Here is a 13,944-nt window from a genome sequence, read left to right as displayed (position 1 = left end):
CATAGCCACGAGTTCTTAACTTCATATACGCAGTACATTCGAACGCTATTCTAATCGCGAGATGCCTTCGAAAGAAAAATACGGCGGGGTGGCTTAGACGCCAGCTAAACGCCTGAATCGTGCAACACCACGTCCATCGCTTGAGTGACAGCGGCCAGATAACGGGTCTATCAGCTGAACAGAGCCCCATTATCTCGACGTCGAGAAGTGTGCAATAAGGGAGGGCGAATAAGGAATGAGTGGTATATAGCTAGTCGGTCCATCACGGCTGAGCTCACATATCTCCTTTCCTTTTTTTCACCTTCTTGATGGTGGCTGCCGAGTTTCTGCTCCGAGTGGACTACTTTCTTACATCATTGTGTTATTGCAACCTAACATGACCTTTTCTCTTGTTGCTATTGCCTCTATTTTCTACATATGCGAACAGCCGCGTGACAAATCAGCCCACTTGACATCGTAACAGGACCAGGATTTACAAAAATCGCTTTCGCTTTAATTGTTCGTAAGTACGAATTTCAGACAATCCTGATGCTCTACACATTATTAGTGAATGTGACTGGTCAATAACAAGAAGCACTCACGAACGAACAGTTTTGACGGCCGTGTCCAGCTCCTGATTTTCATGAGCAAGGAGAGAGGCGGACCCACAAACGGCAAGTAGAGCGAACAGAAATATTTTCTACCACGAACTGCGTCTTCTGCCCTCCTGCACGCAACTGCGCCGAGACAAGGCATCATACAGGCCTTCACGGAGGATCTGCCTTCGGACACAACAGTTCTGTCTTTTTGGTCTTCGGCAGCAACCGGCCGTGGGGGATTGTTTAGCGCCGAGCGCGTGCTTAAATTGAGCACGCCTATCAGACGGCGTGCCGGACCTCCCTTCTTTTGTTGTCTGGGCAGCGCTGACCACAACGACCGAGCGACCTTGCCTCATCGCTCTTTCGGGCACGCATTTTCAGCGATAGCGGATGACGCACAGTGCACGCGTGCAGCCAACCAGCAGGAGAAAAAAAAAAGGAAGAAAAGAAAAGCTTTGAAATGGGCAGTGGAAGGGTGAGGGCAGGAGCCGAATATACACAATGGTTTACGTCCAGATATATCCGGACTGCTTGTCTGTGCAAGCGACGCTGCTTTGAAAAATGGCTGCACGAATAAAAGCCTTTGTGCCGCTGGCTTGTCCTGGACGCGGCGCGAAAGCGCAAGACAAAGCTTAGGTTAAGATCAATGTGCCACACAAGGATCGCAAGAAGTGCGCTGCTGCTTTCGGGCTGTTTTCATTTGTTTTTTTTTTTGCTTTTATTGATCACTGCCTGCCCAAATCGTGGACATGGCTCGATGTCGTGGGTAGAGGCCGTGGATTCCTTTCCCCGAGTAACACAGTCATCAAATTAGCGCATTTCGCAACATATAGAACACATAAGGGGCCGAATCCGCAAATCTTTTCCTCCGTAACAGTAGCTTGCCATTGGTCGGCCGCCTTCGCTAATATGCCCGACATCAAAATTGGCTAGTATATGATCTTACGAACAGTTTTAGCGTAAAAACTTTTTTTTTTGTGTGTGGATAGAGGCCAGGAAGACTACCAGCGCCTCCTCTCCTCCTTACCCCTGACCTTGGGGAAGCGTGTGCAAGTATGTGCTCATGGGTGCATACATGCGTGTGTGTTTGTACGTGCGTGTCTGCCTGCGTGCGCGTGTATGTACTCCTGTCATCATGGCGCAACGCCGAGGTCACGAAATATATAGTTTTTTTGTTTTTTTCAGGTTTCCCGTGGCAGCTAAGTTCGTATATTGGACTTGTAGATAGCGCGCATTATGGAGGCGGTGATGCTGGCAAACACACACACACTTTTTTTTTCACAGCTCATAGCAGCATGCTGTGCAAGCTGCAGCCCGGGAACCTGCCTGTGATGGTCGTTTCCATCACCATAACTGCATAAAAAATCACTTCATGAATAGTATTGGTGTCGTTCGCCTCAGCAAAGACGTTGGAAACTATAGTCCAAAATATTAGTAAATGTATATAGTTATCCCTGCGCCTAAAGGAACACTCTAAAACTTAAGCAAATAGCAGTTTAGCCTTCATAGTATGTCTGGAAATTTTTCTCCAGGATAGATCAGTCATTCAACTGAACTTTCCACAACTGCCTTAGTCGCGTATAGGCCCGATTGTATACTATCGGACCTAAACACTTTATTTACAAGAACTCGACGCGAGCGGGTCGAGTCAGAAGTCCAGCAGAACCAGACCGACCCGACTGCGTTTACATGCATCGTGCCAAGTGTTACGCGAGTCACTTGCATGCGAGCCAACTGAACTTAAGCTCACTAGGCCCGACCCGCTAGAGTTTACATGATCCAGACAGCGGATTCCGGCCCGACAAGACGACTTGACCCAGCATTATCGGCTACATGTAAACGCAGTTAGTTCTATGAGCCGCACGCCGGCACGGCGCTCCTGGTCAGTCACATCACATGTCCTTTTTTTTTTTCCATTAGCTAATTCTGTCTGCTTGCGTCAAATCTTTCGTCCAATGCGCCTCACGTAGTATGTGAACTTGCGGAATGCTGGGTGGAAAAGCAGGCTTCGCTACGCAGTCGGGGCTATACATACAACAGAAGCAAGCTGGTTCACGAATGCGGAGTTGGATGCCTTCATTCTTTGTCATCTGGACGACGTGTTCGCGAACACTGGTTGGGAGGAGGTTTAGAGGCTTTCATCCACCGCCACTCGAGAGAGAGGAAACCGACCGCTTGGTTCGCGGTATTTGCCGTTCCACGTACGCTGCGATGAGGCACCCCTGCCCCGATGCGGAGCCGAAAGGCTGGACTGCCCGAGTACATTATGTGTACACTTACGCCAGCAGGGTTTCACGTAAGTGCGTCCGCTTGGGAATGTAGTACATATATTATCTCCGCCACGCACAAAAATTCCCACGATATACGTGCACGGACAATGCAAGGAACGCTGGTGGTTAGGATTCCGTCATAGGGATTTTCACTCATTATTCTAAAGAGACGTGTGGTTGCCTTCGGCTCATATCCACGCGGTGGTATTTTGCCGCATCTCCGGCATTTCTCCTGCCGCCCTCCGTATAGTGAGCAGTTTACGTGTCGGCGCACCCGAGCCTCGTTAAAGAATTGTCACGAACTGCGACGTGGTGCCCCCCGAGCACCGGTTGTCATATTGCGCACTTCCGCTGCGTCGTGCGGTCGCACCGGCTGCGCGCGGCATTTTCATTTGTTGAGAAGGACCCGTAGAAAAACTGAGGGGGCGCAGGGGCGTGGCAAGCTCCTGGCCCGTTATCTCCCTTCTGATTTCCTCGTCCGTCTCGAGCGCGGCAGAGGCGGCGGAGCCGGCATCGTTCCGCGTCGGGGCTCCGCCGAGAGAGCCCGTTTTCCAGGAACGCGGGCTGCGCCGAGAGGAAAAGGATCCGATTTCGCGACGCGCGCGAGAAGGAGCCACCGCGCCGCGTTCCGCTGATTCACGGGCGGCCAGGCGCCGTCCTCGTCTGCACTCGGAGCCCGCCGCGCGGACCCGTGCAGGCCGTGTGCGCGCGGGGCTCTTTCCTCCGGCCGTCGTCGCGAGCCGCTGAGACTCGTGAGCCCGGTGGCTGCTCGGCCGTGGTTTCCGCGGCATGCGCGCACACCACGTGCGTCGCTTCCCCCAGCGCTGCTCCGCGGGAAGCTTGGCAGAAATGCACTCGGCCGAGGGACGTCGCCGATTTCTCGGAAAGAAGTGATCGTTCGTTGTCTCTTGCTTTCGCGCGGTGAAATTCTTAGTGGCGCAGAAAACGCGCGCAAAGCTGCACTTCGCGCTGATGCTCGCGCACACACACACGCACGCACGCACGTACACACAAACACACACACACACACACACACACAAACACACACGCACACGCGCACACACGCACACACACACGCACACACGCACACACACACACACACACACACACACACACACGCGCGCGCGCGCGCGCGCGCTCTCATATAAAGAGAAATTCCTTCAGGCTACCTTCCAAACGGAAAGAACTTGAGCGATGCTACAAGGTAAACAGAACAAGTATTTCATTTCAACAGTTTCGACCGGTGGACCGATCTTCATCAGGGTTTACATGACGATATTGTAAACCCCGATCAGGATTGGTCCACCGGTCGAAACTGTTGAAATGAAATACTTGTTCTATTTACCTTGTAGCATCGCTCAAGTTATATATATATATACAATCCCTCGTCTTCGCGTCACGCGTAAACGCTACGTCGTACACGTGCTGCCGTCGGCACTCGCAGCAACCCTTGCCTTTCAATGTGCCGCTATAGGCCGGTGAGCGGCTGCATACGCACAAGGTATGAACACCTGCGCGAGGAATTACAGCAAAGAAATGGTGCGAGAGAAATACGCGGAAACAATTTTCCCGTCTTTCGCACCTTGCTGCCCAGCTTCTCATGCATTTTTTCCCAGGATGAAGCTGTTCGATCGAGCTGAACAATGAAACGCTTTAGCAATAAGGCAAGGGCGCAAGTTGTACGCGCCAGTGCTATTCGCGTGCAGCAGTTTGGACTATCGTGAAAGACGGGGCTGTGGAAGCCGTGTTACCGAGGTGCCGGTCGGCGCAATCCATTCTATAAATTTGCGGTTGCATCACAAGTTGGACACTTTTCGGTGTTTATAAGCAGCGCGCGCGCGTGTAAGTGTGTGTGTGTGTGTGTGTGTGTGTGTGTGTGTGTGTGTGTGTGTGTGTGTGTGTGTGTGTGTGTGTGTGTGTGTGTGTGTGTGTGTGTGTGTGTGTGTGTGTGTGTGTGTGTGTGTGTGTGTGTGTGTGTGTGTGTGTGTGTGTGTGTGTGTGTGTGTGTGTGTGTCAATGTATACATCGCCTATATACGTCACCACAGTAACGGTGTCCAGTCGAAGAAGAGGCTACTCAGTTATACCGCTGCACGGAACTTAATCGGGGCGCGTTACTGGCCAAGGCCTCGGAACAGTTTCTGGACCTTGATCTGCCACGGGAACGTTCCGCCTGCCCCTCGAATCCGTGTGATCTGCCTGGCAGCGTACTACTTTCTTCTTTCTCCGTCCCAGCCGTCGGAAGAGTGTTTCATTCATAATCGGTGTAGCCACTTCGGACACTGCTCGAACCAGGCGCGTCAGTTCCATTGTTTCGGCCTTGCCGACGGTGGTCCCGGCGAGCTCGACCACGGGCGGGCCATCCGTCACGGGGGCGGCCGCGGCGCCGCGCGGCGTCGCGTCAACCCGGACGCCTCCCAGCGCGCCTGCGCGCCGCTTCCGGATCCTCACAGCGGCGCACCTAATGATTCGGGCCAGACACAATGCGGCCCGGTGCTGCGTGGCGCAGGCATCGTTGCGCCGCTTGCTTACGGGGCGTCGCGACAGAGGCGCCAGTCTGGGCCGCAACAGCTCGGCGAAGCCTCTTAGAAAAACCCGACGAAGCGCAGGTTACGTTCGTGGGGCGTTCGCGGCGCCTCGGGGAAAAGTAGCAGTTCGCTTTCTTTTTCTGTTCTGTATTTGAGGCATATCCTCAAAGCAGTGGTCGACGCCTCTGTAACCGCAACTGCAATTTCTTTGCGATAGAGATCCGCTGGTTCAGACTGAGTCGTCTGGAAGCGGAGGTATATCGAATGTAGCTGCACGGACGCTTTTTGAGCACATATCTGTTACATGCCCCTGGCGAAGGATTCATTTCTTGGTATTCTAAGCTATTGGAAAATATTTCGATTTTGAGAAAAAGAGAGAGAGAATACAGAGGAAGGCAGGGAGGTTGACCAGATGTAGTTCCGGTTGGCTACCCTGCACGGGGGGAAGGGTGAAGGCAGATAAAAAGAGAAAGAAGGCGGAAGGGGGAGATAGAGAGAAAGCGAGACGAGCACTAACAAAGCGCGTACACTATAGAGTGGTATAGTGGGCGGCGTCCAGAAACAACATTAGAGCTACGAGAGACGCCGTAGCGGAGGGCACCAAATTACTTTTGTTCAGCCTTGAGTTTTCTGGCCTGCATCGTAATCTGAATGCACGAACCTCTACGGAAATGCACCCGGCGCATGCGCCGGGAGTCGAACCCACCATCTCGTGCTCAGCCGCGGAGCGCCATACTAAGCCGCCATCTCGACAGGTAAGCTTACATGCATCTACCGAAGCTTTGTTCCCAATCCCTGTTGCTCCCACGACACTGGCAAGCAGGTGTTAGCGTTCAAGGACACTGACACATGGGTTTCAGTAATCACTAACCGCTGTTCATTTAACCCCTTCATGTGTTTCCTCCTAGATCAGTGCAATTGACTTGGAGAGCTAGATGCGGGAAATCGGTTATTACAATCGATTATCCTATCTAAAACATAACGCATATCCAAAGCGTTCGCTTGTTTCTGCAGACAGTGGTGCTTAACGAATGTGTATGCATTTATACCAGTCCCTTTGCATGAAAATTATGGAATGTCCTTAGCCGTCTTTTTACTACGCCAGCTCATATGGGCGCCTTATGCTGCGCAGAATTTTATTAAACAACGAGTTCTCCCAGAAACAAGTTTTCAAAGACAGAACGCTATTGCTGGATTAGATTATGTGATAATAACATATATTTATATATGCTTTTTACATTGAGTCTATGCAAGCTGAAATTTCTTGAGTGACTCATCACAATATTGTTGCCGGTGATGTTGTTGTAAGTGAACTGTGCTCTAAATATACCAGGTGTTTCCTTACTATCTTTCTTAGAATTTAAAAAATATAAAAGCGACCTGCGGAAGATACCACGATTTCTTGTACTGAATTGCTCGAAGAGTTTACATAATCCGTCGAAATGCTAATTTGAGCAATTAATAAAAATTCTCCAAATAAGTTTTTGAATTATTACTGTGCGGCACGTACTGCAATTTACCACTTGTAGCCGGAGAGTTTGCGAGGCGTATTCGCTTGGAGAGAGAGAGAGAAAACTATTTGGTCCATTAAGGGTTTAGCGTTCGGTCTTCGTCTTCATCGCTGCAGACGCTTGACCTTCTTAGCAGGGTTGGGCCCCTAGTCCAGGGCTCCACTGAGCCGCGCTGCTTCGCTTGCGTGCTGCACCATTGCCCTTTGGGCGGCGAGCTCGCAGCTGGTGAGCCGGCTCGCCCACTGCTCCGCGCTCGGGGTTTTGTGTTGGTGGAATGTGTAGTTACGTTTACACTCCCAGGTTATATGGTAAAGCGTGGGGGTTGCCCCGCACCACGGGCAAGTGTTCCTAAATTGTGTAGGATACATCTTGCTTAGTATATGTAAGTTAGAGAAGGTTCCCGTTTGCAGCCTCCGCCAACTAGCTGCTTCTTGCTGTGTTAAGGCTTTGTGTGGCGGGGAGTATCGAATTCTATTGCCTCTGTAGTAACGAATTCCTGGGATGGCGCCGGCGGCACATACAGGGTGTCCCAACTATCGCGCGGCAAGATTTAAAAGTATGCAAATGACACGTAACTGGACATAACCAATTAAGGTTATGTTGTTCGTCGTCGCTTAGATATAGTCAGATTATTTTTTTGCATTCCACCTAATTACATAATTACAATAAATAAATAAATAGCTTCTCAAATATTATAGTTAGATTAAAGGTGCCAATTAGAAAAGCGTAGAGCAACATGAACAGCTCCCGACACAGCTTTCTGTTGCGTCATACGTGCTACATAAAAGTGGTTTTCCGAGCGTGAGAGAAGCCCGCGAGTACACGCAAGATTGCCGCTCGAGGCACTTAGCGTGTATTCGTGGGCTTCTCTCACGCTCGGAAAAACACTTTTATGTAGCACGTATGAAGCAACAGAAAGCTGTGTCGGGAGCTGTTCATGTTGCTCTACGCCTTTCTAATTGGCACCTTTAATCTAACTATAATATTTGAGAAGCTATTTATTTATTTATTGTAATTATGTAATTAGGTGGAATGCAAAAAAATAATCTGACTATATCTAAGCGACGACGAACAACATTACCTTGGTTCACACAGATTTAAAAAGCAGGCTGCACTGATAGATGAAAACTAGCAGTGCGAGAACAATATCTATAGAAACACACTTGGCGAGCATTTAGAAGTAGTCGCTTTAAAAGGTGATGTAATTAATTATTTGTTGTCCACCAGAGGAACTGGTGCGCCATACCCTAGTTACGGGATCTACAGCTACCCAAGGAAAAAATAACAAGAAAGCGTGGCACAATAGTTCCATGTCGCGTTTACCAATGCCTACGCGTTCCGCATAGGGGTGGCCGACACCGCAGCATGTTGCGGTGACGCGTAAACATTTCGTCATGTTCTTTGCCAGTGCCCGCAGTACAGTGTGCAGAGACAATCGCTTTCCGCCTTGCTGAACCAGTTGGACGACCAGCCTCTGTTGGAAGAAAAGAATTTTGAAACGTCGACGCGACTTGACATCGCATCAGAAGGCCGTGCAAGCGCCACTGCGCTTCTTGAGACCGACCGGCCTGTGTGAACGCCTGTGACTGGAACGCCTTCTCTTGTGCCTGTTGTTCTTTTCTTGTTGTTCCTTTTTTTTCTTCTTTTTTATTGTTCCTTTTTTTCTCGCTCTTTGTCTTCCTTACAACCACCGTATTCCTCGCCCCAGTGCAGGGTAGCAACCCGAAAACTCTCCTCTGGTTAACCTCCCTGCCTTTCCCCCTCTCTCTCTTCAAAGGAAACAGCTTTAATTTATTGTTTACTCTTCAGGAATTGTGAATACACCAGTCTTAACGTTCAGGAGAGGTTTGGTTCACCAGAAATTATGTAAAAGCCGACGTGCAACTAAAATTCTCGCACCAGTTGGCAGGGACGTCGTAAATATTGGTAGCGCCTGCTCTAGGCTATTCATCGGTAAAGAGGGGCGAAATAGTATTTATTCTGAAATGAGCAGATTCTCAAACTGACCACTCTTGCGAGGTTTTCTTGCACACGAACAATCCAAATACGGGAAAATACCCTGAAATTCGTAACGTCATGATGACGTCGTCGAGGCCGCGTTTCGCGCGCGAAATTAATGTACGGCTCTCATTTTAGTTTGCACAAGTGAATCTTTTTTTTATTTATTTTTTCCCCTGAAGTGGTAACCGAGCTCAGAGACGACAAAGCTGCATCAACAACGCTACGTCTTCAAGGCGGCAGCTCTCGTCGAATGGATACGGCGTGCATCTGTTCAATACATTTTGGACAATCATGCTGGTCATTAATAGGTGTCGTAGATGTAAGAATACGTCGAATGAGCTCTCGCGTCACGTGCCACTTTAATATCTGCATCACTAGCCGCGCTTGGCTCCGTCTGGGGTCTCCACTGCGTCGGACCGTGCCCGAAACGACGGAGGCTGTTGGCGTGACCCCTCGGGGCGGCTGGTCTCTCGCTGGAGCGCAGCTGGTTTGTTTGACTTGGCCGCGGTGTCGACCGTCGCTCGAACTCTGCACGCCCCGCCGAAGGGGAGCCCGACGAGTGAGGATGCGTGTCGACGCCGTGCAGGCGATGGAGGCAACGAAAAGGGGAGTGTGGTCGGCGGTCTGAGAAGCTTTCTTCCTTCGAATATATTTTTCTTCTGTTTGTTTTCTTGTCCGCTTGCTTTTCGAGTAAGGCACAGCAGCGCTTTTTGTTAGCCTGGTTGTCCGCGTGGCAAAAAAAAAAAAGAACACAGGAAAATAGAACAGAAAGCTAAAACGGTTTGCCGCGCATTTACGTGTTGGCAAAGATGCAAAGCAAGAAAAAGGCGCGTCTCGTGATGCGTGAAAATGCTCTCTACGGAGCCATGCCTGCCATTGATTGCCGGGCACTGTCCACGCGACTTGGAAGAAAATAATCAGGGCCCATATTCGCAAAACACGTCTTACGCTATATTTGTTCGTAAGAGAAAATTTTAAGCAGTCCTGATGAAGGAGATGTTAGCGAAGGCGACCGGCCAACGGCAAAGAACACTTACGAACAATGAGAGTTTTGAACAGACCGAATTCACAAAAATCTCTTGTCCGTAAGAGCTGTTTGCCATTGGCCGGCCGCCTTTAGTAACAATGTGTCCGACATCACGATTAGCTCGCATCTATTCTTAAGAACACTTCAGGCGTAGGGACTTCTTTTTGAATACAGGCCTCGGGGCCGAATTCACAAAGCTGGTGATACGTTATCACAAGAACCAGCTCTGACGTCGGGCCACTGACGAAGCGTGAAAAGCAAAATAATTAGAATATTAAGTTTATGTACTAGCGGTGTACTGCAGAAAAATTTTGCTTGTCGTCTCAAAGCGTCTGTACAAAAAAATAAAGAAAATAAAAATAAAAGAAGGAGAGACAATCGCGCGGGAACACAACACACCAAACGCCATGTAGTGAGGAGGTTGGTGGGGGGAGGCAAAACAGACGCGAAACAAAACGAAACAAATGACTGCAGTTCGAAAAATTTTCAAGCGAGGAGGCTGAAGGAGAGGGCACAGTGCGCAGCATGGGCAGGACAACGACGCCTGAAAACGAGATGACTCGCAGGCCGCCACCTCGCGCTGCTCCAGCACTGTCCAACCCCTGCAGCAGTGCCAATGGCTTTGTGTCGGCCGCGCTGACAGCCCCGGGGGATGCGGCGCGCGCTGCCTGCCCCAGGAAACCCGAGCGGGCGAGCGACAGCCGCGCACTGCACAGGCCGCCGGGGTCCGACCGAGGCTCGTAGGACTCCGCCAAGTGTCCAATTATGCGCAGCTGCCGGCAGCTTTCGGCTGTGCTCCTTTGCGAGAGGGCTGCTTCGGCGGAAACCGCGAGTCGTCGCTGATGGAAGGAGTCCTCCCACGGCTTTATGGCCCTCGGGCACCGACCGGCTGGCAGCCCTGTGCCGGCGGACCCCGTGCCAGCTTTGGCCACGCTCAAATGGCGCCTCACCCAACCGCAGGGCAGAAGAGGGCGAAGAAGTGCCTTTCCTTAGGTTTGCTTCGTCGCCTTCACCCTCCGAGACCGTTTCTACTGTCTTCTCTCGTGTTCTTCTGTTTTCCATCGTTGTTTTATTTACGGTCTCTCTCTCTCTCTCTCTCTCTCTCTCTCTCTCTTATTTTATATGTCGCAAATCAGACAACGAACAGAAAAGGGTACGAAGAAAAGAAAAGACACGTTGTGTGTGTGTGTGTGTGTGTGTGTGTGTGTGTGTGTGTGTGTGTGTGTGTGTCTTGTGTGTATGTGTGTGAAATAAACAGAGTGGCCTTACAATATTTCAGCTTCAGCGTGAAACTCTCGAGATAGTCACTTGAACGATGCCCAAGTTTGTGAACTGCCACGCATTGAAGCAACGTTTGTACTAAATCTTAAAGGCACCTAACCCCAACGGCCGAATTCACGAGGGTTTTCATTCGTAAGAACTGTGAGCGAACATAACGTTAGCGAAAGCGGGATGTCAATGGCAAGCAGTTATCACTGCGAAAGCCTTCCTGAATTCGGCCATCGATTTTTACTAAACCTTTTAGATTGTATAGGGAAGCACCAACTGCGTGTTTTGCGCCACAGATACGCTTGAAAAGCCTCCAACCTAAAGCGCGACAGGACTTGTTGGTACATACGTCTATGCAGTGCATTCCCACTTTCGCCCAGCGTAAGAGAGCTTTCGGTGCGTATGTCGTATCATCTATGTGCGGCCGGGCTAATATAGCTGCCTGCCTCCTGATTCTTATATAACCGCCGCTGCGCAGCACATATTTCGTGTCCACACATTGAAGGTGCTGGTAAAGGCTTCCCAGCCAGCGCCTTGATACGCGTTGTAAGAGTTCAAGAATGAACTGCAGTTGTGCGCAAGCGAACAAAAAGCGCCGTGATTTTCCAGCGCGAACGTATAGTGTTCACAGGGAGACCAAGAAGAGCGCGTGTCACCAGTGGGCGGCCGCTGCGTGTAGCGCTGCGGCGCCCAGAGCGCGGGACGAGAGCACCGTGCGTGCCGTGCTCTCGTCCCTGCGCCGGCTGACATGTGGCCTCCAAATGAGTCGCCTCAATGGGGCGCCCTGTGGCGCGGCCGGCGCTTCCGTTCGCCCGGCTGCGCGCACAAGAGGCACCTCTTGTGCACGAGCGGCCTGCCTCCGGTTAGCGCGGGCCGAGCACGGGGGGTCTCGGGACCGGCCAGGAAGCCCCTCGAAGTGACCCCGCTTTCCTTAACATGGTCACCCGGATGCTCGTTGGCACTACCAACCGCCCGCCGATTCCGGTGACAGCAGGAAGCGCGAACGCCGCCAGTCAAACTCGGCTGCCACAGAAGCAGCTAATGTTTATCGTCCAGCGTCCAGTTGGACTGAAGAAAAACACTGTACGGCCCACGGGGGAGCACCAGCGTTGGCGTTGTCCAACGATCAAACTCTGTAAGCTTTTGCGTTCAGCAGCGCGGACTCTCGCGTTCGTTTGGTTCTGTTGCAGTCTTGGGTTTAGTCGCTGTTCAGGACTTGGTGATTGAGCTGCAGAGCGCATGTGGCTATAGGCTGTAAAGAAATGTACACTGAAGAACAGAGGCACTGCATTCATACACTGCGGCCCCACCTTTCAACACAAAAGTTACAGGATATAATAATGAGAAGAAAAGAACAGCCATAGGGTGCACAGAAATTAGGAGAAGCCGGGCTAAGCATAAAAGTGGCCTGTATCTATAAAACAGCTTGTATACGCTAAAATGCCTCTTGGGAATTAGCGCACGCCAGCGGTGACAGCAAACATATTAATAGCGAAGGCGGCTGGTCAGGTGTAAATAGCTCCTAAAAAGGAAAAAGCTTTAGGAATTCGATCTGTGGTGCTTTAAGAGGTACATGTTTATTACTGTCATTGTTCATCGCAGCTCAGATTCGATAAGGCGTAACCTGAGACTCTGCTTTCTTCTGATTAGATTGCGGGGCTATCTCCGCGATCGCATGGGATTGTATGAACGCGCAAGTGCAACGTACAGGCGCCTTCGGGTTGGCCAACCGGTCATGCGATAGTAGGCCTGTGCGGAAAGCTGATTTGCTGTCCACACATTTGCTGTCCACACATGTGGTGCTAGGAGGCAGCGACCCCATGGCGATTGGATCGTCCTTGTCGATGTCTCCGAGGCCAACCGGCGTCAAGTGGGCCATGTTTGTTTCGGTACGGCTGATACCGACGGCGTCACCCAATAGCAGGCGATATTGACATCCCGAGAGAGCGCAAGACAAGAGGAAACGGGGCGGTTCTTTTCGGGCAGCACCCTCTCTTAATTATAATAGACGGGCCGTTGCTCGGTTAGAGTATGCCACCATAGCATGTAAGAGTTTCCACGTTAAGGTACAGTAATATCGCGGATGAAATGATAACTGAAGATGCCGGTCTTTCTTTCTTTCTTTCTTTCTTTCTTTCTTTCTTTCTTGAGTTTTGTGTTCATTGGTTGGTTTTCAGTCGACAACATAAATGATATTAAGCACAAATGGCAGGGTAAAATTTTGGGGCAAAATGCGAAAACACCCGTGTACTTAGATATAGGTGCACGTTAAAGAAACCCAGGTGGCCCAAATTTCCGAAGTCCCCCACTACGGCGTACCTCATAGTCAGATCGTGGTTGTGGCATATAAAACCCCATAATTTTTAATAGGGTAAAATTGGATGAAGAAATCAGTTTTCTTTTTTTTTATGGGTAAAATGCAGTACGTAGAATCACTTTCAATTGATTCTTTCTTTGCGAAACTATCAATAACAAAATTCAGGTTGGCGGTAATAACCCTCCTCTCCCCCTCCGCCACCTTTCTTTTTATCTCCTCCGTCCCACATGGCTGCAGCTGATTCACTGCAGGGAATACGAATTGAAACAAGAAGACATACTACTATGTTTGCCGGATTCCTCAGATGTGTCTTGCAGTAGCAATAAACAGGCCACCATTTTGTTTCCGGATGAATCGAGCGAAATTGCAGGAAATGTTTCTGCGACCATGCAGTTTGTGCGTTTCAGTGAACCATAAACTTGGCTATGGGCACTGAAATTCGCC

General features: G+C 50.4%; 1 protein-coding gene across 3 annotated transcripts in view; it reads right to left on the bottom strand.

Annotated features, from left to right (window-relative positions):
* LOC126543943 (fibroblast growth factor receptor 2-like) overlaps positions 1–13,944 on the bottom strand; it is an 85,975-nt gene that overhangs the window by 36,924 nt on the left and 35,107 nt on the right. The window contains exon 1 of one of the 3 annotated variants that reach the window (XM_055061416.2): positions 582–747. The exons of the other annotated variants lie outside the window; for them this stretch is intronic. The gene's annotated coding sequence lies outside the window, so the exon portion shown is untranslated. Of the gene's footprint in view, positions 1–581; positions 748–13,944 lie in introns of those variants that run through there. 3 annotated transcript variants of the gene reach the window in all.

The sequence above is a fragment of the Dermacentor andersoni genome, chromosome 1 (genome assembly GCF_023375885.2).
Source record: "Dermacentor andersoni chromosome 1, qqDerAnde1_hic_scaffold, whole genome shotgun sequence".
Taxonomy (NCBI): domain Eukaryota; kingdom Metazoa; phylum Arthropoda; class Arachnida; order Ixodida; family Ixodidae; genus Dermacentor; species Dermacentor andersoni.
The sequence above is the reverse complement of the archived record's forward strand: the minus strand, read 5'-3'. Positions and strand labels throughout refer to the sequence as shown.